Raw genomic sequence first — 27,344 nt, forward strand, 5'->3', positions numbered from 1 at the left:
CTCAGATCTCCACTAAGCCCCAGAGGCAATTCTCCAAGAAAAAAAAAATCAGTTAAAAAAAAATCTTCCACAAAAGCCTAGGCTACCTGGTGAGAGACATTGCAGGAGAATCTGAGTTTTCACTGAAGACTGCACAGATCCTTTGTGTGGTTCTTGGCCAGAGAGAAGAAAAATATTATACCCTCTGGGGCTAGTACTCAGGCACTGATTGCCATCAAGGAGAAGAGCTCAGCTGAGTGGAATGACTTCCCTTCTGAATGAAAGAGAGAGATAGAGATAGATAGAGAGAGAGAGAGAGATTTACCACATCAAACCTAGGCGTGTCACCTTTGGCACACCCTTAACTCCGAAGGACTGAACAGAACTCTCTGGTCACACCCACCACAGGCCTCTACAGATTCATCAAAAGCAGACAGTCCACTTAATCTAAAGTCATAGTATAATGACAAGAGCCACCACAGCGGAAAAAAAAAAAAAGAAGAAGAAACCAAAGAATATCTCCACAATGCCAAATGACAATGCAAAAAACAAGGAAACAAGAACAAGGAAGACATCATGACACCCCCAAATGAACATGACACTCCAATACAAGATTATGAAGATGATGAGATAGAAGCAATGCAAGATACAGATTTCAAAATATTTATTATAAAAACATTTAGAAGTTATCAAAAACAAATGTATAAATTGCAGAAAACCATACAGAACAGGACAGAAAATATCTCTCGTGAAAATGAAATCTTAAGGAGGAATCAAAATGAAATGAGGAATTTAGTAGAACATGAAATTGAGATTGAAGAGAATCCAAAATGAAATGAAGAATTCAATAGAACAAACAAAAAACACATTTGAGAGCCTTGAAAACATAATCAGTGAGATAGAGAGAGAATATCAGACTTAGAAGACAGAGCACAAGAAAGTATGCAGTCAAACCAAAGAAAATAGGAGAAAATTAAAATCTAAAAAATATTGTTGGGACTCTACAGGATACTATTAAAAACCCAACATTCGGGTTCTAGGAATTCCTGAAGGCATGGAGAGAGAGAAAGAATTAGAAGCCTTTTTGGTGAGATACTAGCATAAAACATCCTGTGTTTGGAGAAGGAAAGCAACATCCAAGTACAGGAAGCACATAGAACCCTAAAAGACATGAACAAAAGAGATCCTCAAAATGACACATTGTAATCAAACTTACCACAGTGAAACATAAATAAAAGATTCTAAAATGTGCAAGAGAGAAACGTCAGATTACTCTCAGAGGATCTCCAATCAGACTCACAGCTGACTTCTCATCAGAAACCCTATAGGCTAGGAGGGAAGGTCAAGACATAGCCCAAGTACTCAGAGAAAAAAAAAAAAAAAAAAACTGCCAGCCCAGAATATTATATCCTGTAAAGCTCTCATTTGTGAATGAAGGTGAAATAAAGACCTTTCATAGCAAACAGAAATTGAAAGAATTTGTTACCACTTGTCTAACCCTGCAGAAGATTCTTAAAGATGTGTTACACACAGAAACATAGAAACATGGCCATCAATACAAAAGGAGGCAAATGAAAAAAATCTCTCTGAAAAAGATCATATAGTTCAAAGTATATATTAGAAATATCTTTGGGAAAATGGCAGGGTAAAGTCACTACTTATCAATAGTCACATTGAATATAAATGGCCTCAACTCTCTAATTAAAAGACACAGACTGGCTGAATGGATTAAAAAACAAAATTCATCTATTTGCTGCTTACAAGAAACACATCTTTCCAAAAAATATGCATGCAGACTGAAAGTGAAAGGTTGGAAAAACATATCCCATGCCAACAGAAACCAAAAAAGACCTGGCATAGCCATTTTAATATCAAACAATATAAATTTTAACAAAAAAACTGCCAAGAGAGACAAAGAGGTGCACTATATAATGATTAAGGGATCAATTTAACAGGAAGATGTAACTATTATAAATGTAAATGCATCAAATTACTGGGCACCGGCTTATTTAAAAAATATGTTAAGGAACTTAAAGGGAGACTTGGACTCCAATACAATAGTACTGGGGGACTTCAATACTCCACTCTCAGAAATAGACACATCAACCGGACAGAAGATCAACAAGGAAAGAGCAGATTTAATCGACACTATAGACCAAATGGATCTAATAGATATCTAAAGAACTTTTCATCCTACACTTGAAGAATACACATTGTTCTCAGCAGCACATGGTACCTACTTTAGAATTGACCACATACTAGGCCATAAAGCAAGTCTCAGCAAATTCAAAAGAATTAGAATCATATTATGCAGCTTCTCAGACAACCTGGAATGAAGCTGGAAATTAGCAACACAGGAATCCCTGGAGCATATGCAAACACATGAAGACAGAACAACATGCTCCTGAATGAACAGTGGGTCATAGAAGAAATCAGAAGAGAAATCAAAAACTTTCTGGAAGTAAATGAGGATAACAGCACAACATATGAAACTTATGGGATACAGCAAAAGAAGTGTTAAGAGGAAAGTTTATAGCAATAGTTGCCTACATCAAGAAATTGGAAAGGCACCAAATAAATGGGTTATCAATGCATCTCAAGGATCTAAAAAAACTGCAGCAAACCAGACTGAAAACTAGTAGGAGAAGAAATCAACAGAATTGAATCCAAAAACAAATTACAAAATATCAGCAAAATGAAGTGCTGGTTTTTTGAAAAAAATAAAGAAAATTGACACATCATTGGTCCAACTAACTAAAAAAGAAAAGAACCAAGTGAATAAAATCAGAGATGAAAAGGGGAATGTAACAATAGATACCACAGAAATAAAAAGTCATCAGAACTTACTACAATGAGTTGTATGTCAGCAAACAGGGAAATCTATCAGAAATGGGTGGATTCCTGGACCATGCAGCCTACCTAATTTGAACCAGGAAGACATCAAAAACTTAAACAGGCCCATAACTGAGACAGAAATTGAAACAGTAATAAAGGCCCTCCCAACAAAGAAAAGCCCAGGGCCAGATGGATTCACTGCTGAATTCTACCAGACATTTAAAGAAGAACTAACTCCAATTCTTCTCAAACTATTCAGAACAATTGAAAAAGAAAGAATCCTCCCAAATTCTTTCTATGAAGCCAGCATCACCTTAATCCCTAAGCTGGAGAAAGATGCAACAGAGAAAGAGAATTACAGACCGATATCCCTGATGAACATAGATGCTAAAATCCTCAAAAAATTCTGGCAAATAGAATGCAACAACACATCAGAAAAATCATCCACCCAAACCAAGTGGGATTTATCCCTGCTATGCAGGGATGGTTCAATGTTCGCAAAACAATCAACGTGATACACCACATTAACAGACTGCAGAGAAAAACCATATGATTATCTCAATAGATGAAGAGAAAGCATTTGATAAAAATGCAACACCCTTTCATGATGAAAACTCTAAGCAAATTGGGTAAAGAAGGAACATTCATCAATACAATCAAAGCAATTTATGAAAAACCCACAGCCAGCATCCTGTTGAATGGGGAAAAGTTGGAAGCATTTCCATTGAGTTCTGGTACCAGACAGGGATGCCAACTCTCACCACTGCTATTCATTAATTACTGGAACATTTAGCCAGAGCCAGGAGGCAAGAAAAAGAAATTAAAGGGATACAAGTTGGGAAGGAAGAACTCAAACTATCCCTCTTTGCAGATGATATGATTTTTTATTTAGGGGACCCAAAGAACTCTACTAAGAGACTATTGGAACTCATAGAAGAGTTTGAAAAGTCACAAGACATAAATCAATGCAAAAAATCAATAGCATTTGATTTTTGGCTGAGAAAGAACTGCTAAGATCAATCCCATTCACAATAGCTACATAAACAATCAAATACCATGGAATAAACTTAACCAAGGACATCAAAGATCTCTGATGAGAATTAACAAAACCTTAAAGAAAGAAATAAAAGAGGATACCAAAAAATGGAAAAATCTTCTATGCTCATGGATTGGAAGAATCAACATCATCAAAATGTCCATTCTCCCAAAAGCAATTTATAGATTCAATGGGATACCAATCAAAATACCTAAGGATCTGGAGAAAATGATGCTGAAATTCATCAGGAGGCACAGGAGACGTCGAATAGTTAAAACAATCTTGTACAAGAAAAACAAAGCTGGTGGCATCACAATACCAGATTTCAAGACATACTACAGGGCAGGATGTTTAGAAACACTGGATCTTTGCAGTATAAAATTATAAACATTATATTTTAATTATAGAAACAGGCAATAAAATCATACAGAGGATCAAGTAGATGCAAATGACTATTTTTCCTATTTCAGGACTAAATTTAGATATAGATAGAGTTAATAAAAATGTGCATGAAAAGAATAAAGAGATGGAAATTCTAGTCCATTAATCTTTCCTACAAATAAATAAAACTCTGTGGAACTTTAATTAACACCTTCTGTTAACACAGGTTAATTTAGTAACCACTTGTGCAATTCTCTTTCTGTCACCTAGGAAAAGTTAATTTCCACAGTTTCGAGTGTACACCATTGAATCTATTTCCCACAATGAGAGTGTACTTCAAGGCATTCTATATGGACAGCAAAAGATATAGGCTGAATACTAGGCGTGTAAAGATGGATCATATTCTGCCGGGTGTTACTTTTATGGCCATATCAGTTTCAGAAAACAGGCTTTGGAGTTAAAGTTTCTTTTAAGACCAGAATAAACTAAGCTGTAGAAATCCTTTCATCCAAAGTTTGGAGTCCAGGATTTCTATGTTATCATTTGTATGAGATAATGTTAGACTTCTGGGTAAAAGTGGGAATTTCTGAAGGCTTAAGAGTTTTATCTTGAACCTACCCTCAAGACAAATTGAGATACGCTGACAGAGATTTATGCAATTCTGAATTTTCTAAATATACTGATATATTTGGCTGGGATCTATAATAACTTACTTCAAAGAAAATTCTTAATTTTAAACACAGCAATTATTCCTTTATACAAGGGACTCACAGGGAGGAACTTCCTCTGATTTTGCAGCTTTTCATACTTCTTTGAGGGCATGCAGAGGATTTTAAATTTCTCCTCTTAAAATAAGCTGTATAATTTTATATTCCTGGAACATTATAGAATTCTTTATTTCCCACAGATAATCATATTCTCTTGTAAGAATGAATGTCTGACAACTAAATTTAGCAGACCAAATATATAATGAATGTCCAGAAAACCATTAAACTGGTTTTTCATTGATTGTATGTCTGAACATGTGTGTCTGTTGAGTTAATATTCCTTTCAGAAAAATCAAGAAGGGGTTTAAAAGGAAAAGATGAAGACTCATAAAGGAAGACCAAGGATATCTAGAAGCCCCCGAGAGACTTGGGGTAGGTCTTAAAATTCCAACTTGCAGTTAAAGATAACCACGTCCTGATGTTTCTATCAATACCTTGTAAGGAGTTCATGATACTTAACTTTCCACTCACTTTAAACAACTTACTTCTTTAAAATAAGTTCAATTATTAACTAAGAGGAACATGAAAGCAATAATACTATTACTTTTGTATTAAATTAAATAAGACTTCAGAAATTATGAGAATTCTCCTCTGTAACATAATATTACTTTTTTGTAATGATTCATTTCCCTAAGAGATGGTGCAAATAAACTCAAACGCATCTCAAAGAGTCATCGTGCTGCAGTTGGTCAAGCTGATGCTTGTGAAGCCTGCATCCCGTATCAGAGTGCCATTGGGGTGCATCCTGGGAGGAAGCAGATGGTACCTCAAGGGCCTAGATCCATGATACTCATGTCAGAAACTCAGTTTAAGTTCTGGTCTCCTAACTTCAGCCTGGCCCAGCCGTGGCTGCTGCATGCATTTGGGGAGTAAACCAGAAGAAAGAATCTCTCTCTCTCCTCTTTCTCTCTCTCTCTCTCTCTCTCTCTCTCTCTCTCTCACACACACACACACACACACCCTCTGCTGCTTTTCCTTCTAATAAAAAAAAAATTTTAAAAAGCATTGCAAAGGAGAAATCATAATAACAAATTTCTTTTAAAATGAATCATCCTAATAGGTAGAATACAAATCCTATACTTTAGTATATCTCATGCCTCTGATATTTCTAATTAGTGAATACATATGAGTCTTTCCCAAATAATCTAAAATATATTCCTTTATAGAGGTCTGAAGTTAGAATGCAGAGCATGTGTTTTGCTGTTATATCATTTTTAAACTGTATTTATTTTACTTGAATATTGGAGGAGAGGCATAAGGACTTAGGGAGAGAGAGAAAGAGAGAGAGAGAGAAAGAGAGAGAGAGACTATCTCAAAAAAGACTGGGTTGGTGCAAGCCAAAGCAAGGAGTGCAGAACTCAATGTTAGTCTCCCACATGGATGGCTGGGACTTAAGTACATTGGCTAACTCCTGATGCCATAAAGGATGCACATCAGGAGGAAGTTGCAGTTGAAGCCAGGACTTTAGCTCAGCCACTCTAATATGAGTTTCAGGCATTCCGAGAAGCCTCTTAACTGCTGTGCCACACACCCACTTCAGAATGCCTTCTATACAGCTCTGGCTATTCCCACTTACTGTTTCTGAGATCCTAAGAGAGTCACTTTGATTTGTTTCCTTTTTTGTCAAATAGGACAGTAGGTTAATGATGATAGGAGACACAAAGAAAAAATGATGTGTTCAGAAAAAATATATAAATGCCATATAAAGATCCATAAAATAAGCCTGAATAATAGTTATGATAAGCTTTACTTATCCAACAACACAAAGAATACAAGCAAACAAAACATGTCTGCTCCTCATTTTCAGCAGCCAAATTTAAAAACTGGAAGCTAAAAACAAAACAAAAAACTTACAAGGTAGTTATTTGCTGTGGTTTGCTGTATCAGAATGGAAAAATCAAAATGTGTGAGGTGATTAAATATTAGATAACATTTCAGTTGCATATTTGATTTGTTTTCACACTATAGGTTTATTATGTTCTTAGGTTTCAACCTTCTGTGAATGTTTACTCTGACTTTTTTTTTTTAACTTTTATTTAATGAATATAAATTTCCAAAGTACGGCTTATGGATTACAATGGCTTCCCCCCCATAACGTCCCTCCCACCCGCAACCCTCCCTTCTCCCACTCCCTCTTCCCTTCCATTCACATCAAGATTCATTTTCGATTCTCTTTATATACAGAAGATCAGTTTAGCATACATTAAGTAAAGTTTTACTCTGACATTTTTAATCATTAGTTATTTCCAAAAGAAAAATATGTGTGTGCATGTATACACTCACACATAAAAGTAAATATGTGCGTTTAAAATTACTTAAGACAAATCTATTTTCTTGTGCATAGCATAAAGATAGCAAGCCAGCAAAGTGTCATTTGTTTCATCGTTTGTTTAGGTAGACATTGAACTTGCCCCAGAAATGTGGAGAAAAATAATCCTTTTGGTCATCCTCCTGATGTGCTCACAGCTATGGTCAATTGTTTCACCTGATTCTGGTTGATCTGAGGATGGGAGTAGAAATCAAAATTTCCTTTTGAAAATCATTGTAAAATTTATTTAGAATCATAACCTCAATCATTTTGTCATGCTGCAGTGAAATTGTTTAAAGACCATATAAATGCCCCCTTTCCCATTTGGCCTTTGATGTGCAATTCGAAGTTTTATGTTTTAATGTGAAGCTAAAAAATGTGACTCCATTTGCATTAAAAATAAATAATTTTGGAGCTTGGAATGGACATTCATTCAAGCAGTGTGAAATGCTATAGTTAGAAGAAAATAATTGTGACATAATTATCTAGTACAGAAAGTCATTATGTGATGAAAAGGGGATCAAGGGACTAGCGCCGCGGCTCACTAGGCTAATCCTCCGCCTGCGGCGCCAGCACACCGGGTTCTAGACCCGGTCCGGGCGCTGGATTCTGTTCCTGTTGCTCCTTTACAGGCCAGCTCTCTGCTGTGGCCTGGGAGTGCAGTGGAGGTTGACCCAAGTCCTTGGGCTCTGCACCCGCATGGGAGACCTGGAGAAGCACCTGGCTCCTGGCTTCGGATTAGCGCAGCACTCTGGCTGTAGCAGCCATTTGGGGGTGAACCAACGGAAAAAGTAAGACCTTTCTCTCTGTCTCTCTCTGTCTAACTCTGGCTGTCAAGAAAAAAGGGGGATAAAGGAACTAGGAACTGTAAATGTTAATGCACCCCACATCAGAGTACCCAAATACAAACAGAAAATATTAACGTTTGAAGGGAAATATACACTCTAATAACTTACAGTAGGAAAATTTGTATTTCAAAAATGGACAGATAACCCATACAGGAAATCAACAAAGAAACAGCAGAGTAAATTGTACCCTAGATAGATTGGATTTAACAGACATATACAAAACTTTGTATCTCACAGTTGCCAAATGTACATTCTTCTCAATAGCACTTGGAATAATATTTTCGAGGATGAATTACAGGGTAGGTCCCAGTAAAAGTCTCAACAATTGATAGAACTAAAAAAATCATATCAAGTTATTTATTTCTGACCACAATGGAATAAAAGTAAAATCAAAAACAAGAAAAAACTTTGGGCCGGCACCGCGGCTCACTAGGCTAATCCTCCGCCTGCGGCGCCGGCACACAGGGTTCTAGTCCCGGTCGGGGCACCAGATTCTGTCCTGGTTGCCCCTCTTCCAGGCCAGCTCTCTGCTGTGGCCAGGGAGTGCAGTGGAGGATGGCCCAGGTGCTTGGGCCCTGCACCCCATGGGAGACCAGGAGAAGCACCTGGCTCCTGCCATCGGATCAGCGTGGCGCGCCAGCCGCAGCGCGCCGGCCGCGGCGGCCATTGCGGGGTGAACCAACAGCAAAGGAAGACCTTTCTCTCACCTTCCTGGGAGATCCAGAAGCAGATCCTGGCTTCTGGCTTCGGATCATCACAGCTCCGGGTGTTGCAGCCATTTGGGGAAAGGACCAACAGATAGAAGAGCTTTCTTTCTATCTCTCCCTCTATCTGTCTATAACTCTACTGCTCAAATAAATAAATAAAGCCAAACACATAGGGAAAAAAATGGAGATATTACAACAGACTCCACAGAAATGCAAACTATAGGAAATATTGGTAGAGAATACTTGAAAAATGCTATCGCAAGGAATTTTATAACCTAGAGCAAATGGACGAACTGTTGAACACATATGCTACCAAGGTAGAATCATGAAGAAAATGGAACACCTAATTAGATTTATAAAAACATCCAGATTAATTAGTAATAAAAATTTCCCATCAAAGAAAAGCAAAAGGTGTCAGTGTTATGTGACAGCAGGTTAAGTCACTGCTTGTATTCTGGCATCCTACATCAGAATGCCAGTTTGAGCTAGAGTGGCTGTGCTTCTGATTCAATTTCTTCCTATTGTACCTGGGAATGCAGCAGAGAATGGCCTAACCTCATCCCCCACCTCTGTTGTTCTGCCTTTCAAATAGATAAATAAATAAATGTTATAAACAAACTGAGAAAATGAAAAGCCTGGACCATATGAGTTCACTGCTGAATTCTACCAAAGAATTAACCCCAATACTTCTTAAACTAGTTAATAAAAATAGAAGAGTGAATTCTTGAAACTCATTATATGATGCAATCATTACTTTGGTACCAAAGGAGCACAACAAAAGTTATTTTGATACAGACATGCATACAACAAAAATTTCATGTCAATATCCCTGATGAACATAGATGCAAAAAATCCCTCAAATCCACTAGCACATTTAAAAGATTATACATCATGATCCAGAGGAATTCATTCCAGGAATGCAAAGTTGTTTAACATGCAAGTCAACATGTGAGACCTCACATCAACAGAATGAAAGAAAAAATTGTATTAGCATCTCAGTAATGTATAAGAGTTACTTGATAAAATTCAATTTCACTTCATCATAAAAACTCTGAACAAATGAGATTTAGAAGAAACGTAATAAAGATAACGTATTAAAAGCTAGCATCATATTTTTTTAATTTATTTTTTGACAGGCAGAGTTAAACAGTGAGAGAGAGAGACAGAGAGAAAAGTCTTCCTTTTCCCTTGGTTCACCCTCCAAGTGGCCGCTAAGGCCAGCGCGCCACGCCGATCCAAAGCCAGGAGGCAGGTGATTCCTTCTGGTCTTCCATGTGGGTGCAGAGCCCAAGACCTGGACCATCCTCCACTGCCTTCCCAGGCCAGAGCAGAGAGCTGGCCTGGAAGAGGAGCAACCGGGACAGAATCCGGCACCCCGACCAGGAGTAGAACCCGGAGGTGCCGGCACCGCAGGCGGAGGATTAGCCTAGTGAGCCGCGGTACTGGCTCTAAAGCTAAATCATATTTAACAATAAGATTTAGGCTGTGTCTATAATATCTGGAATAAAACAGCGATGCTCACTTTTATCACCTTTGTGGAACATTCTACTGGAATCTCCTAGCCAGAGCAAGTAGTCATGAGAAAGAAATGAAGGGAATCTGGCCGGCGCCACGGCTCACTAGGCTAATCCTCCGCCTAGCGGCGCCGGTACACCGGGTTCTAGTCCCGGTCGGGGTGCCGGATTCTGTCCCGGTTGCCCCTCTTCCAGGCCAGCCCTCTGCTGTGGCCAGGGAGTGCAGTGGAGGATGGCCCAGGTGCTTGGGCCCTGCACCCCATGGGAGACCAGGAAAAGCACCTGGCTCCTGGCTCCTGCCATCGGATCAGCGCGGTGCGCCGGCCGCAGCGCGCCGGCCGTGGCGGCCATTGGAGGGTGAACCAACGGCAAAAGGAAGACCTTTCTCTCTGTCTCTCTCTCACTGTCCACTCTGCCTGTCAAAAAAAAAAAAAAAAAAAAAAAGAAATGAAGGGAATCTAAAAGAAAAGGAACAAGTCTAATTGTCACTATATTCTCAAATATAGAAAACTCCAAAGATCCACCAAAAAAGCAGTTGGAGCTAATAAAAAACTAGGCAAAGTTACAGAATACAAAATGTAAAGTTAATGAACAAAAATCAGCAGCATTTCTATACAGAAATATACATTCATCTCAAAAGGAAATCAAGATAGCAATACCATTTAACATAGCTATCAAAAATAAAATAAAAACCCTAAAAATAACTTTAATCCATGAAGTGAAAAATCTCTACCTTGAAAATTATAAATCAGGGCTGAAAGAAATTGACATATACTAATGGAAGGACATTGTATGTCCTTGGATTTGAAAAACAAACATTAAAAGTACATATTACCCTTAGAATTTAGAGATTAAATGTGACCCCTTTCAAAATTCCAATACCACTTTTCACTAAAACAGGAAAAAAACACTATTAAGATGGATATGGAAGCACAAAAGACCCCAAAAGCCAAAGTGATTTTGAGCAAGAAGAAAAAAGTAGGAGTCATACCACCTGATTTTAAAATATTTTTTGTATTTCATTTTTTAATTTTATTTTTAACTTTTATTTAGTAAATATAAATTTCCAAAGTACAGCTTATGGATTACAATGGCTTTTTCACCCCCACAACTTCCCTCCCTCCCGCAACCCTCCCAACTCCCGCGCTTTCCCATTCCATTCACATCAAGATTCATTTTCAATTCTCTTTATATACAGAAGATCAACTTAGTATATATTAAGTAAAGATTTCATCAGTTTGCACCCACACAGAACATAAAGTGTAAAATACTGTTTGAGTACTAGTTATAGCATTAATTCACATTGAACAACACATTAAGGACAGAGATCCTACATGAGGAGTAAGTGCACAGTGACTCCTGTTGTTGACTTAGCAAATTGACACTCTTGTTTATGACGTCAGTAATCACCCTAGGCTCTTGTCATGAGTTGTCAAGGCTATGGAAGCCTTTTGAGTTCACTGACTTCGATCTTATTTAGACAAGGTCATAGTCAAAGTGGAGGTTCCCTCCTCCCTTCAGAGAAAGGTACCTCCTTCTTCAATGGCCCATTCTTTCTAGTGGGATCTCACTCGCAGAGGTCTTTCATTTAGGTCCTCTTTTTTAGATTTATATTTTTTTTGCCAGAGTGTCTTGTTTTTCCATGCCTAAAATACTCTCATGGGTTCTTCAGCCAGATTCGAATGCCTTAAGGGCTGATTGTGAGGCCGGAGTGCTGTTTAGGACATCTGCCATTCTATGAGTCTGCTGTGTATCCTGTTTCCCATGTTGGATCGTTCTCTCCCTTTTTTATTCTATCAGTTAGTATTAGCAGACTATGAGAAACAGTGACTTGATCGGCCCTTGTCCTGACTGTTGATGTACAACTTAATACTGTATCCCTTTTAGTATTTTTTTTTGTTCTATATAATACTATTTTTTGAACTCTGTAATTAACACACAATTATTCCTAGGTGTTTAAATTTAACTGAAAAGTGATCTCTTAAATATAAGAGTGTGAATTAGAGAGGGAGGAGATGTACAATTTGGGACATGTTCAAGATGACTTGCCCCAATGGTAGAGTTAGAAATGTGTCAGGGGATTCTAATTCAATCCCATCAAGGTGGCATGTACCAATGCCATCTCACTAGTCAAAGTGATCAATTTCAATTCACAATTGATCATACTGATAGGTCTAAGATTCAAAGGGATCACATAAACAAGACTAGTGTCTGATTTTAAAATATTTTACACACATAGAACTTTTAAAACAGCATGGTATTGGCATAAAAACTGAATAGAGGGGCTGGCGCTGTGGCTCACTTGGCTAATCCTCCTGCGGTGCTGGCATCCCATATCAGGGCCGGTTTCTAGTACAGGTTGCTCCTCTTACAGTCCAGCTCTCTGCTGTGTCCCAGGAAGGCACTGGAGGATGGCCCAAATGCTTGGGCACCTGCACCCAAATGGGAGACCAGGAAGATGCACCTGGCTCCTGGCTTTGGATCCACGCAGCGCTGGCCGTATCGGCCGTTTGGGGGGTGAACTAAGGGAAAGAAGACCTTTGCTCTGTCTCTCTCTCTCACTATCTCTATCTGTCAAAAAAAAAAAAAAAAAACTGAATACAGACCCCACAAGTAACCACATCCATCTATAACCAACAGATCTTTTGCAAAGCATTTATTCCCAATAAATGCTGGGAAAACTGGATATCATATGCAGAAGAAAGAAAGGAGACCCTGGTTTCTCACCCTGTACAAAAATCATCTCAAAATGGATTATAGACTAAATGTAAGACCTGAAACTTTGAAGCTACTTCAGAAAATACAGGAAAAACACTTCAGGACATTGGAATAGGCAATGGTATTGTGAATCAGATGCCAAAACACAGGGGGCAAAACCAAAAATAGACACATGTGATCCCAGCAAACTAAATAACTTCTATACGGCAAAGGAAACTATCAATGGAATGAAGAGACAGATAAAGGATGGGAAGAAAATATTTCCAGACTATACATCTGGCTGTGACTTAAAGCCAGAATTTATTAACAACTTAATTCAATAACAAAATAATACGATAACTTGGAAAATTGGCAGTATATCTAAATAAACATGTCTCAAATGAAGACATACAAATGGCAACAGGCATTATAAAAATATGCAATATTACAAGTCATCAACAAGAAACAAGTAAAGAATATGATGATATACTACCTCAGTCCAGTTGGATTGAAGATTATAAGATAGCAAACATTTGTGAGGATGTGGATAAAGGGAACCCTTGCACAGTATCGGTGGAAATGTAATTAATATAGTCATTGTTTAAAACTGTATGTCACTTTCTCAAAAAAAAAAAAAACCTAAATATAGAGCTATCATATGGTCTGATAATTGCAAGTCTGGGTATTTACATCCAAAGGCAAAGAAATCACTCTGTCAGAGATATTAGCGATTCCATGTTTACTGAAGCATTATTGACAATAGCTAAGAAGTGGAAACAACCAAAGTGTCCTTCTGATGAAGAATAGATAAAAGCATATGGTAAATATATACAAAGGAATACTACTCAGCCACAAAAGGGTGAAATATTGTCATTTGCTAATACATAGATAGGACTGGATGTCATTATGCTAACTGAAATTATTCAGACATAAAAGATAACTATCAAATAACACCACTTGTGTTGAGGGAAGAGAAGGAGGAATTTGGAAAGGTTGATTAGTCTATATTACAGATAGATGAAAGTAATAAATTTGGGTTTCTTTTGCAAAATTGTGTGACTATAGATAATGTCAGTGTATTGTATGCTTCCATGTTAAAAAATTAGAAGATAGGATGTTGAATCTTTTAAACATAGATATGCTAATATACTAAATATTTGAACAGATAAATATATGTGTGTGTGTGTGTGTGTATCTATTGGATCTTATACAACTTATACATGTACTAAAACATTCAATAGTATCCTATAAATATGTGTAATTTTATATCCATGTTAAAATTTTAAAGAATAAAAATTGAAAACTGTTAAAAATAAATGTATGTGTTAATAGCAAATGTTAATAAGCATAATTTTTATGTCATTTTCAACTGATGTGGCATTTATCTAAAGAAAGATTTAAAGAAAGCCTCAATTGTAAAACAGAGAGATCAGAGCTGTGCTGTTTTTCTTTTAACTAGTGGAATACAAAAGGTTGTTTTTAGAAATCCAGGAAACTTATGAGCTATTATTTTACTTAAACTTCAGTTTTCAGCGTTTTACCAATCTGTGATTAATATATTAATTTTTATCCATATTTGCCTTTGTGGTCATAAATGTGGAGACACATATTTATCCATTTTAAAAATTAATTTATCTTGAGAAAGTTATTGATCATATTTTCAATAACCTCATATACTTAATAAAAAAGGGAATAATGAAGACATTTTTCTCATTAGTTCAATAAATCACTTCATATCAGTACTTAAGTCTATAAACTGAAGCAGTCTGTTTTCTTTGCCTCCTATTGTTTTGTGCCACAGCCATAATTTCTTATATGAAAATTGCTTAATAGAGATAGTAACATTTTAAAATTATGAAGAATATGCTTATTGATCATTCATCTGTAGCCTAGTTGAGGAAAATGCTATTTTTATTTAGGGACAAAACAATACTTTAAACAATGGTAAACTCATGTTATTTGATTTCTCTTTTAAATTGATTCCAACATTTTGAATTGATCCAACGTATCTATGTTACCTCTTAGTTTCTGATCTCCTACTTATTGGGTCATGTATGTTAGTCTAAATATATACATATCCAATTTCTTGTGAAACAAATATAATTTAAATCACAGAATATATATCAGCAAGATAGGAGATAGTTGAGTCTCCAAAGAATTTTTTAAGATTTATTTTTTTATTTGAAAGTAAGAATTACACACAGAGAGGGAGACACACACACACACACACACACATGTACACACAGATTCCATCTACTGGTTCAGTCTCCACGTGGCCTCAATGGCCAACTCTGAGCCAGGCTGAAGGCAGGAGCCAAGAGGTTCATCTGCATCTACCATGTGTGTCTAGGGGCCCAGACCCTTGGACCATCTTCCATTGCTTTTCTTAGACTATTAGCAGGGATCTGGATTGGGAATGAAGCAGCTGGAACAAGAATATGCACCCACTTGGGATGCTGGAGTTGTAAGCAGCAGCTTTACCCAGTATGCCACAACAAGTTCTCCTTCAGAGAGATTTTTAACTACAATAGGAGACATTCAGGGAACTTATTTATTTAAATAAGTCAGGGTTAAAATTCAGAAAGTAAGCACATTTGATAGTAAAGTTATTTAAAAAGACAGTCTGACCTACAAAGTTTAGTTTTCCAGCTAATGTGAAATGAAAACCAGAAATGCACAGGAAAATAATTGAGAGTTGACAGTATGTTTAACTCTTGTAAGATACCAAGTGTTACAGCAGTGCTAATAATGGTCTGTTTCCTTCCCTTTGAGCTCTATAGAAATTTCCAGTGTCATTGCCTCTTATTTTGTAACAGGATCAATGTAGAGTCACAGCTACCTGTCTTTCAACAGAAGACGACATCTTGTTCTGTCAACTTTGACATGCTTTGACATGAATAAGAATTACCAATAACTATTTTGGTTAAAAGAGAAAATTATGACTTCTAGCAACTGTTGATATTTTCCAATTTAAATGATAATTTACTTTCAAATTGAGATGAGATGACATACTGAAACAAACCCACTAGTTTGCATCATCCTGTTTAAAGTGATGCATTGTTCAGTGTTGCTGTGACTTTCTACTTGAAAAATGCGGAGTAGTCAAATTTGATTTAGAGTTTTCATCAGAATCATTTATATAGACTTAGACAAACCACATGTTGCCTAGCCCTACTTTCTCAATTAGGTTAAATTATGCTCAACCACCTAACAACCCACAAGGAAAACAATTTGTATTCTTGATTGTTAAAATTCATTGTGCAATCTATGGTCTATAGTGGATGACTGTGATTCAGATTGGGAAAGAACAAATGACTCTGAAATGTTAATTGAATCCCTGTTTACATTCTTTCAAGAATATTGCAATACTGCCCAAGGTTCTTGGTTCCAAGACTCCAAAGAAAGAAGGAATGACCTCACTCAAAAGGGCTGTGGCCACGTGCATCCTATTTATTGCACTAACTGCATGCCAAAGGAAAAAAGCTAAGAAGTTCATCATGGAAAACATGGTGGAGGCCACAGCTGTTAGAGACATCTCCAAAGCTGATGTTTTCAGCACCTACATGCTTCCCAAGCTGTATTTGAAGCTACATTATGTTCTACCATTCGCAGCAAGGGGGTCTTATGATGCCTGCAAGGACTTGACAGCACCACAGCGATTTAAACCTGCTGATGCTGTCCTACTGCCTCTATCAAAGTCCATGTAAGCAGCATAGTCTACAAGGGCTGATGAAAAACTATCTTCTAGAATCATATAGTGGACATTTATGCTTTAAATCTACTAGAATTGAGTCATACACTTTGGAAAAAATGATAAGCCAGGCTTTGGTGTTATTATGTTTATCGTTAAGTCATAACTCTTCAATAAACTTTTTGCTTGATCTTTTTTTTTTAAACTTTTATTTAATGAATATAAATTTCCAAAGTACGACTTATGGATTACAATGGCTTCCCCCCCATACCGTCCCTCCCACCCACAACCCTCCCCTTTCCCACTCCCTCTCCCCTTCCATTCACATCAAGATTCATTTTCGATTATCTTAATATACAGAAGATCAGCTTAGTATACATTAAGTATGGATTTCAACAGTTTGCTCCCACACAGAAACATAAAGTGAAAAATAATAGATGATTTTTTTTTAAATGATGATGAAATCAGAGCAGACCTATTGTCATGTTTAATCCCAGTGAGAGTCAAGTTGGGAATTGATAATTTCTTTTTTTTTTTTTTTTTACAGGGTATCAGTTTAGTATGCATTAAGTAAGGATTTCAACAGTTTGCACCCCCATAGAAACACAAAGTGAAATATATTGTTTGAGTACTCGTTATAGCATTAAATCTCAATGTACAGCACATTAAGGATAGAGATCCTACATGAGGAGTAAGTGCACAGTGACTCCTGTTGTTGATTTTACCAATTGACACTCCTGTCTATGGCATCAGTAATCTCCCTATGCACCAGTCATGAGTTTCCAAGACTATGGAAGCCCTCTGAGTTCTCCGACTCTTATCTTGTTTAGACAAGGTCATAGTCAAAGTGGAGGTTCTCTCCTCCCTTCAGAGAAAGGTACCTCCTTCTTTGATGACCTGTTCTTTCCACTGGGATCTCACTCGCAGAGATCTTTTGCCAGAGTGTCTTGGCTTTCCATGCCTGAAATACTCTCATGAGCTTTTCAGCCAGCTCCGAATGCCTTTAGGGCTGATTCTGAGGCCAGAGTGCTATTTAGGACATCTGCCATTCTATGAGTCTGCTGAGTATCTCACTTCCCATGTTGGATCACTCTCCCCTTTATTTACTCCATCAGTTAGCGTTAGCAGGTACTAGACTTGTCTATGTGCTCCCTTTGACTCCCAGTCCCTTCACCATGACCATCTGTGAACTGAAATTGATCACCTGGAACAGTGAGATGGCATTGGTACATGCCACCTCGATGGGATTGAATTGGAATCCCCTGGTATGCTTCCAACTCCACCACTTGGGGCAAGTCAGCCTGAGCATGTCCCAAATTATACATCTCTTCCCTCTCCCATTCCCACCACCATGTTCAACAGGGATCACATTTCAGTTAATTTTCAACACTTAAGAATAATTGTGCATCAATTACAGATCTAAACCAGTCTTTGCTTCCCTTGCTGTCACCATATCCTTTCAGCTATAAAAATATAAAGTATGTAGTAGGCTGTCTACAAATATGTTCATACTCAGTCAAAACTGGAAACAAATCAAAGTTAATTTAGTAGTGGCAAATCTGTTCAATACAATTCTTCTTGGCTATAAAGAATGAATGGACCATAATACTTTCAACTTTTATGAATCACAGGGGTATTATGTTGAGTGATCAAAGCAAGACTCAAAATGTTGCATATCGTATGATCACCTTTTGTTGGAGTACCTCAGAAGAAAAAGCTGCAGTGATATATGGTGTCAAGGATTGTGTAAGGAGGTTTGACTCTAAGTGTATTACATGAGGTGGGTATTTTGGGTGATGGGATTACTCTGTATGCTGATTATGATAGTGGTTAAGTGAATCTATATTTCTTAGGTTCATAGGACTATAAACCAAAAATAGGCAAGTATACTACACATTATTTATCTATTTGTTTGAAAGGCAAAGTCTCAGAGATAGAAAGAGAAGAGCAGAAGAGCTCTTTCATCAATTCATTCCCATCCCCAAATGCCTGAAACTACCATGGTGAGGCAAGACCAAAACCAGGAGCTCAAAACATGATGTCATCTCCCACATGCATTGGCATGGCCTGTGCTATTTGAACCTTCATTTTCTGCCTCTCATGGTACACATTAGTAGGAAGTTGGAATCAGAAGCAGAGCCAGGGAAAGAACCTAGGCACTCCAAATTAGGATGTGGATATTACAATTAAGATTTAACCACTGCACCAAATGCCTGTTCCTGTAATTTAAATAGATAGATAGATAGAGTTTGTACTCTATAGATTAGTTACCAAAGAATAGATGGGATATTTTTCTTTTTTGGTCTGGCTTATTTAACTAAACATAATGATTTCTGGTTGCATCCATTTTGTTGCTAAAACAAGGATTTCATCCTCTTTTATGACTGAATAGTATTCCATTGTGTATGTAAACAACATTTAAAAAAATCTTTGTATGAACGCAGCTGACATTTTGGGATTTGATTATTTTTTTATGCTTCTCGTCTATCTTCCTGCATAATTGTGATATTTATATTTTTTATTTGTTGGAGGATTAAATTCTGTAATTGTAAAGTAAATTAAAAACATGATATAGCAAAAATTAAAAGAAAAAAGTAACAAAGGAGGAAGCATGGGGTAGGGAAAGATGGAGAGAAGCATAAATTTTTTCTTAGACTTGTATTTATGAGCTATATGAAGTCTATTCTCTTTATATAAATAAAATATTTATTTACATGTTATTAAAAGGATGAGACACAGATACGTTGCATATGATGTTTCACTTCTCAAATGCTTTAACAGACAGGCATAGGCCAGGCAGAAGCTAGGATTCTGGAACTCAATCTGTTGCCCAGAATGGTGGTAAAACTCAAGCAATTGAACCATCATGTGTTGCCTCCCAGGATAAATGTTAGCTGGAAACTGGATCAGAATTGGAGGAGCCAGGACATGAACCAGGTCTTCTGATATGAGGTGTAAATATTTCAAGTGGCAACTTACCCACTGGGTCATATGCCCACCCCCTCATTCCTGATATTTTAATATTAATAATACAACATAATTGTTTTTGAAATATATTGTATCATAAACATGCAGGTAGATATGTATATTTTTGTCTACAGAAATCACGCAGAAAGATATTTAATTTAATCTATATTCTTGAAACACTGGAAACACAGAATGACCATGATGTAGTACACTCAACAGAACTTGCTTCCAATGATGTTCATAGAAATTACTACACTTCAGAAGTTCTAAGTTGGCACAGGAAATGAACAATCATGACTTAGGACTCTCTCACTTCATACATACATACATATATATATATATATATAGTACTTGTTTTTGGAAATTATTCAATTTAATTGAGCAAGTACTGAGTGCTTACTAAGTACTCTTCTAGTTGCTTGACCACATCAGGAATAATCTGAACTATGAATTATTTTTTCAAGAATTAAAATATTTAAGTATCAGCTATACTTATTTATCAGTTAATACTTACAATGAACTTATTTGTATTTACTTATCAGTTCTTACATTTCATGCACTCTGTTAGCTATTAATCAACAGTTAAAACAATGTACCAGGGCCATCACTATGGCACAGCAGGTTAAAGTCTCAGCCTGCAGCACCAGTATCCTACATGGATGCCAGTTAGAGTCCTGGCTGCTCCACTTCTTATCCAGCTCCCTGCTAATATGCCTGGGAAAGAAGCAGAGGATGGCCCACATCCTTATGAACCAACATACGCTTGGGAGACCCAGAATAAGCTTCGGGTTTTTGGCTTCAGAGTGGCTAGCACTGGTCATTGCAGCCATTTGGAGAGTGAACCAGCAGATAGAAGACATCTCTCTCTGTCTCTACCTATCTCTGTACTCTTGTCTTTCAAATAAAAAAAAAAAATCTTAAAAAAGTGCTTGCTTTCTTAGAGTCTATGCCATAATGAAGTAAATAATAATGAAAATAAAAATTTATAAGACTAAGAAATTTGGTGCAGTGGTTAACAAACCCACTTGAGACAACCATATGCCATATTGGAATACCTGATCTTGATTCTTGGTCTTTCTTTTGATTTCAGCTTCCTGTTAATGCAAATCATGGGAGACTGGTTGATGATTCAAGCATACCTATTGACCATGTGTGAGGCCTGGATTGAGTTTACATTCCTGGCTCTGAACTGTCACAGACTTGGATGTTGCATGCATTTGAAGCATCAAAGAGTGGCTGGGAAATTCTCTCACCCATGCTCTCTTATTCAAATAAATAAGTAAATAAATAAATTTTAAGAACCTCTACAAAAGGATACATATAGAATATTATGATGACGCATTAAGGAGAATGTTCTTGGTTCTTAGGTCATAGAAAATCTTGAAAGGTAATAAAGACCCTTCTTAGGTTATTAATTAAAAAGTTGTTAACATGTATATATTGTTTACTTACACCAAACAGCATTGTAAAAGTAAACCACATTATACTCTATATGATAAAAAATGATATTTTTCTTTTATTTCAAACCCAAAATTATAAGTTATAAAATTTACTCGCTACAGCAAAGTGGAGATGTGGAATAGGAAGGTGTTATTCTGTAGAAGTCAAGCTCCAGTGTCTTGTCTTTGTTCATGTTACCATTACACTATGCTGCTGCAATCTTCAGATATTCTTCCATTACTCGAGGAATACAATCATGTTTAGAAGTTTTAAAATGTGCCTTTATGATTTTCCAAATCTACATATAGCATGTTGCTAAATTAGACAAGTAATAGAACATTAGACTCAGTGTAGTTGAAAAAGGGAGAAATATGCAGACACTAAGTCAAGGTTGCATCATGGCTTTTTTTTTTTTTTAGCATACTATATTTTGAGGAGCTGAAATCAATTTTATCTTGAATTCCAAGATTACATATATTTTATCAATCAAATGTTCTTGCCATATCATAAACTGTTTAAATCTAGCCCTGACCTGACACTTATCCTTGAATATTTGCCCAATTTAGAAACATTTTGTCTTCACAGCAGTGGAACACATACACAGAAGACTGAAATCAGACAAATGACTATCTTTGTTGTCTGCTGTACTTTGTCTATGAAACTCTGCTTGTAAAGTGCTTTGGATATTTGCTTTTAAACTTTTGTACATTAACAGGTGGACTGTTTTGCCTTCCGCAAAACACTTAAAGTGGATATTGCCCCGTGCATTCTCCATTAACACTAGGTTGTCATATTGTGCAAATGTGCCAGCATGGATCAAGAAATCAATAAAAGAAAACCTGCTCTATTGCTGAAGATTTGTCATTGAACCTTATGGCATCGGTGCTTAAACAGAGAGAATGATATTTCCAGGAAATTACACTGATTCAAAATGTAAGCCCATTTTCCAGCGACTTCCCACCAGCATTGGTTTATTTGTTTGTTTCTGTTTCTTATTGCACTTCCTCTCTTATTTTTTCTTGCTTCTGGCCTTTGCAGTAGGATCACTCTGATGAGATTGCCATCAAGTTCCTGGGCAAATTCTATCCCTAGCATTTTCTTTGGTAAACATATAATTTCTTTTTTGAAGTTTAGTGGCTCAAAGGAGTAATGTACCTAAATAACAAGCACTTCACAAACCTATTCAAGTCGAGAATAGGCGTTTACTATGTGTATGTTTGTGTGTGTAGGTGTGCACACATATTTTCACTTTTCCAACTCTGTAAAGTTTAAATTATTGCACATTCCTTGTATCATGAACTATAGTCTATAACATACAAATATGTATATTAAAAGTTCTGAAAAAGACCTAATAAATTATATTATTTTTCCATACCTAAATAAGATAATAAATAGAACAGAGGAAATATTAATTTGATATATTACCTATACTGCAAATAAAGATAAAGTAGATATTATTGATCATATTTGTCAACTTCTTTGCAGAAGTAGAACAAATTTGATTACTCAGTCATGTGCAGCCTTGCATGAGTGATGCTCCGTTGTGTGAAGAAGTATCCAGATAAGTCTTACCACATGGAGGGGATAGGGAGCAAACCCTTAGCAGATTTCCTCTCAAAAGGAAGAAAAAACTAGCTGAGCTCAGCAAGCCCAGTTAATTTTGCTGATTCGTCAATCAGATAAGATTTTTTTTGTATTTAAGACTTTATTTGAATAAAAATATAGAAGTATATTAATAAAGCCTTTAAGATTGTAACTAATACAATATAATGAATGTGTGGTACATTTGCTGAGATTTGAAAACTCCACAACTAATACTTTTGAGATTTCATTTTTTATAGAATACACTATTTATTTTTTTTTAACTTTTATTTAATGAATATAAATTTCCAAAGTAGGATTTATGGATTACAATGGCTTCCCCCACATACCGTCCCTCCCACCCACTACCCTCCCCTATTTATTTAAGATATTTATATATGTAGGAACAGTTATGTATAGAAATGAATTAAAAATATTTAAAAATGGGGAGCAGAAATGCATTCCAGACTCTTGACAGTGATGTTTCTTGGGAACGGAATGGAGATGGGTGCAGGAAAAAACATGAAATCTTCTTTCATGTTTGATACTTCATACCCTTTCTCATTCCTTTTTTAAAAAAATTATTTATTTAAGTTATACAAGTTTCATATGTTGCATATATACTATCCTCCCTCCTGCCCACACTCCTTGAGGCTGTTTCTCAAACTTTGTCTCTTTCAGATATTCCTGGGGACACTGTTAAATGGTCCACACTTGCTTTCTACCACATTCTGTGATGGACCAGAACTGAATTCTAATTGAGTCTATGCCAAAGCCATTCCATACTCAAATTCAAAAGTACTCCTCTTTTATTTTTCATTCCCACAATGTCCAACATATAAGAACACAGGCTATTTATACATATTTAGAAAATAAATGCATGGAAAGCTTTTCTGAGAGGGTGTATGTGGTCATAACAATACATGTAAGTGTGAATTATCAAATATGCCAACAATACCTGGATTTACTAATCAAATTATTAAATTATAATCCCTAGGATAAGGATGTATAGGAATACAGAGATGGAAGCCCAACAGGGTTCTTCTGGGATGGTATATGATTTGAAACAGCAGTGTCCACCCTTTGAAAATTAGGTACCACACAGCATGGGTAAAGATATAATCTGTAACTCGGTCGATATGTGCACTCTCAAGCTGTTGTTCTTGCAATTTTAAGTACAATCTTACATAAAGCTCAGGGTAAAATACCACATTAAGATAAATCTATAAAAGTGCTTTAATAATCACATGCAAATTACAGAAATTGACTGAATTTAAATATGAATATCTTTTTAAATTTTCAAGGAGAAATGTAAGTGAAAATAGAAAATCCCTTTGAAAATTAAAATCCAAACTTCAAAGGAATTGGAGTCTAAGATCATTTGCTTTAAAACTTGAATATCAAAAGTCTTATACCACAATCCTAAATTAAATAAAATCCAAAACAATAGTATCCAATTTCTTGTCTAGCTTAGAATCTGTCAGGGGTTTATTGATTCCTGAAAGGGACTGGGAGTACCAACATTTGCACTAGGCCTATTCTGTCTCTCCTGCTGGGTAGGTAGGGAGCTGTATTAATTTAATTGCAAATTCCTCAGTAGGCTCACATTACAAATATAATGCATTAAAAGGACAAACCAGATTTTCATAGGAGTGGCCCAAGGCCTGTGCAACTGAGAAAACAATACAATCCTTAGCTCATAAGGCAGTTATTTCAGGCAGAATTATGTTTGTACAATCTAATGTCTACTATTTTCAGAGTCTATAGCAGAGAATAAATGCTATTAATTACAACAGGAGACCAGATGGTCTGCACGTGTTTTCCAGAATACAAGGTCTGTGGACTAAAAGTGAATTGGAAAGTGTTTGAATGTGATGTTCATATTAGTATTCCAATAAACTTTGGAATCACATTGTTACTATAGTTAATTACCACAAAATTAATGGATCACAGACAAATCTGTTATTCTACAGTTCTGGCATTCATTGATCAGGAATAGATCTTATGGTCCCAAAGTGAATGCCTCAATATTGTGTATTACTTCTGGAGGTTCCAACAGAGAATCTGTTACTTACCTTCCTCAATTTCTAAAGACTACATGTATTGCTTGTTCATGGACCTCCTTCTTCTTCAAAGCCTACAATCCCATAATTTTGATCTTTGCTGTTATCACATATCCATCTCTAGGCATGATTCTCCTTTCTTCTCTTTTACTTATGAAAGATGCTTGTGATTACATTGTAATCTCCAGAAAACCTTGGATAATTTTCTCACATGAAGATACTGATATAATCACATCTTCAAAGCCTCTTTATTATGTGAGATAGTATGGTCACAATTTCCAGGGTTCAGGATGTGGGCATCATTGAAGACACTATTCTGCCGATCTTAGTGTTAATACCTCTGTTAAATGATATTTACAATTAACGTTTCATTCCAGATAATGTCACTTGAGACAGGGCTGCCTTAGCTTGAAGTTTAACCTTTCAGTGGAAGCATTCCGTGTTGCTAGGTCTTGTTTGGAGAGTTTTTCATATGTTAGCATTTTCAAAATTACAAATTTTTCTAACTTTTAAAAATTTGTTTATTTATTTGGAAAACATACTATCAGAGAGAGAGAGAGAGAGAGACAGAGAGAGAGACAGAGAAAGAGAGAAAGAGATCTTCCATCTGCTGATTCACTCCCCAATGGTAACAACAACCATGCAGAGCAAGGCCAAAACCAGGAGCCAAGAAACCTATCCTGGTGTCCCATATGGGTGGAAAAACCCCAAGAACTTGAACTATCATCTGGTGCCTTCCCAGGCACATTGGCAGACAACTAGATCGGAAAAGGAGCATCATGGATTTGAATTTGCACTTCAGTGCGGGATGCTGGTGTTGGGAACAGAAATTTAACCTTGTATGTTATGAAAGTCCTCAATTTTTTTCACCTTTTTTGATGCTCATGATTCTGAAGACACTTTGCTGTACTGTGACATGCATTTATGTTGGTTTCAAACCCACAAGGATTTAAATTGGGACTAAATAAGTAAATGTGTTGGCATCAATTGCCAGGTGGTCTGATAACATTTATCAAGAGGATTTCCAAGCTTCTTTTTTGTTAAATTTTTTTTTTTTTGCTTAAAGTTGTATCCTGTACTCTTTACATAAAATTTGTAAATACAACATCTTACTTTTATCCTACTTGTATTTGCACCAGGTATTTCTTTTAAAAAAAAAATTAGCCCCCACATATGGAGAGAACATGTGGTATCTGTCATTCCAGGAACAGCTTATTTGACTGAACATCATGTTCTCCAGTTGTCTATTTTGAAACGAACAATAGAATTTCATTCTTTGCTTATACCTGAGTAATAGTTTATGGTGTATGTATACCACATTTTCCTTATCCATTCTTCTGATATTAAACATCTTAATTGATTCCAAATTTTGGGTTTATGAACAGTGCTACTATTAAACATGGTGGTACAGCTTTATCTTATGCATTGTGTTCCAGATTTTTATGTATAAATCCAGTAGTGGGATTTCTGGTTCATATGGCAAGTCTGTTGATACATTTTAAGAAATGTCTACAATATTTGTATTATGGCTGCACTAATTTACATTCCCACCAACAATTTATAATGTTCTCCTTTGTCCACACCCTTACTGGTATTTGTTACTCTTCTTGTTTAGGATTTTAGCCACAGTCAAGTAGGATTTATCCCAGCAATGGTTCAAAATTCACAAATCAATAAATTTCATGAATCTTATCAATAGAATGAAGAACAAACACCATATGATTCTCAATAGATGCAGAGGACGCACTTGATTATATCCACAACATGGTTTTAAAAAAAGAAAAAAAATCTCCAAAAGTTAAATATAGAAGGAACATTCCTCAAAATTAAGAAGGCTATATGTGACAAACCAACAGTCAATATCATACTAAATGGGGGAAAATCTGAAAGCGTTTCACACTCACAAATGCTACTACGACAGCCCTCATTCAGGGCCATCTTTTCTTCATACTGAACTAAAATTTGATTCTCTTAAAACTGATCTCACTTTCTTCCTTGAAGTCCTTCAGTGGTTTCCATGTCAACAAGAGAAAGTGTGGACCCCTCCAGATAGCATCAACATCATTCAAGAAATGATCTTGTCTATCTCTCACCTCATATTTTTGGTCAAAAATGCATAAGTAGCCTAACATTTCATTGTTGAATAATACAATGAATGAATAGTTAACACTGTATTATTCTATTTTTAGATCACCAAGAGCTTTTCTCAGGAATATGTTCTCAATTTATCATGTCACATTCAGCATATTTCCTTATTTTATAATTATGCGGTAAGTTTCATTAATAAATATCCATTATGAAAACATTTTGCATTCATAGACAATAGTATGCCTATGGCCGATTTTCATTTTTAATGTCATTGAGAGGACTCTTTGTACAAACTGAAGCCTATAATATAATTTTTAGATGCTAAAAATTAGTGAAAATATAGTTAATGTTCGTATTTCAAAGTGTATTCACAGTCCCCAGAAAAAAATATTAGTTAATGAGTTTCAGTGGTATGCCAAAGAATACAGCTTGAGTGGCTATA

Source organism: Oryctolagus cuniculus, chromosome 9 (genome assembly GCF_964237555.1).
Source record: "Oryctolagus cuniculus chromosome 9, mOryCun1.1, whole genome shotgun sequence".
Lineage (NCBI taxonomy): Eukaryota > Metazoa > Chordata > Mammalia > Lagomorpha > Leporidae > Oryctolagus > Oryctolagus cuniculus.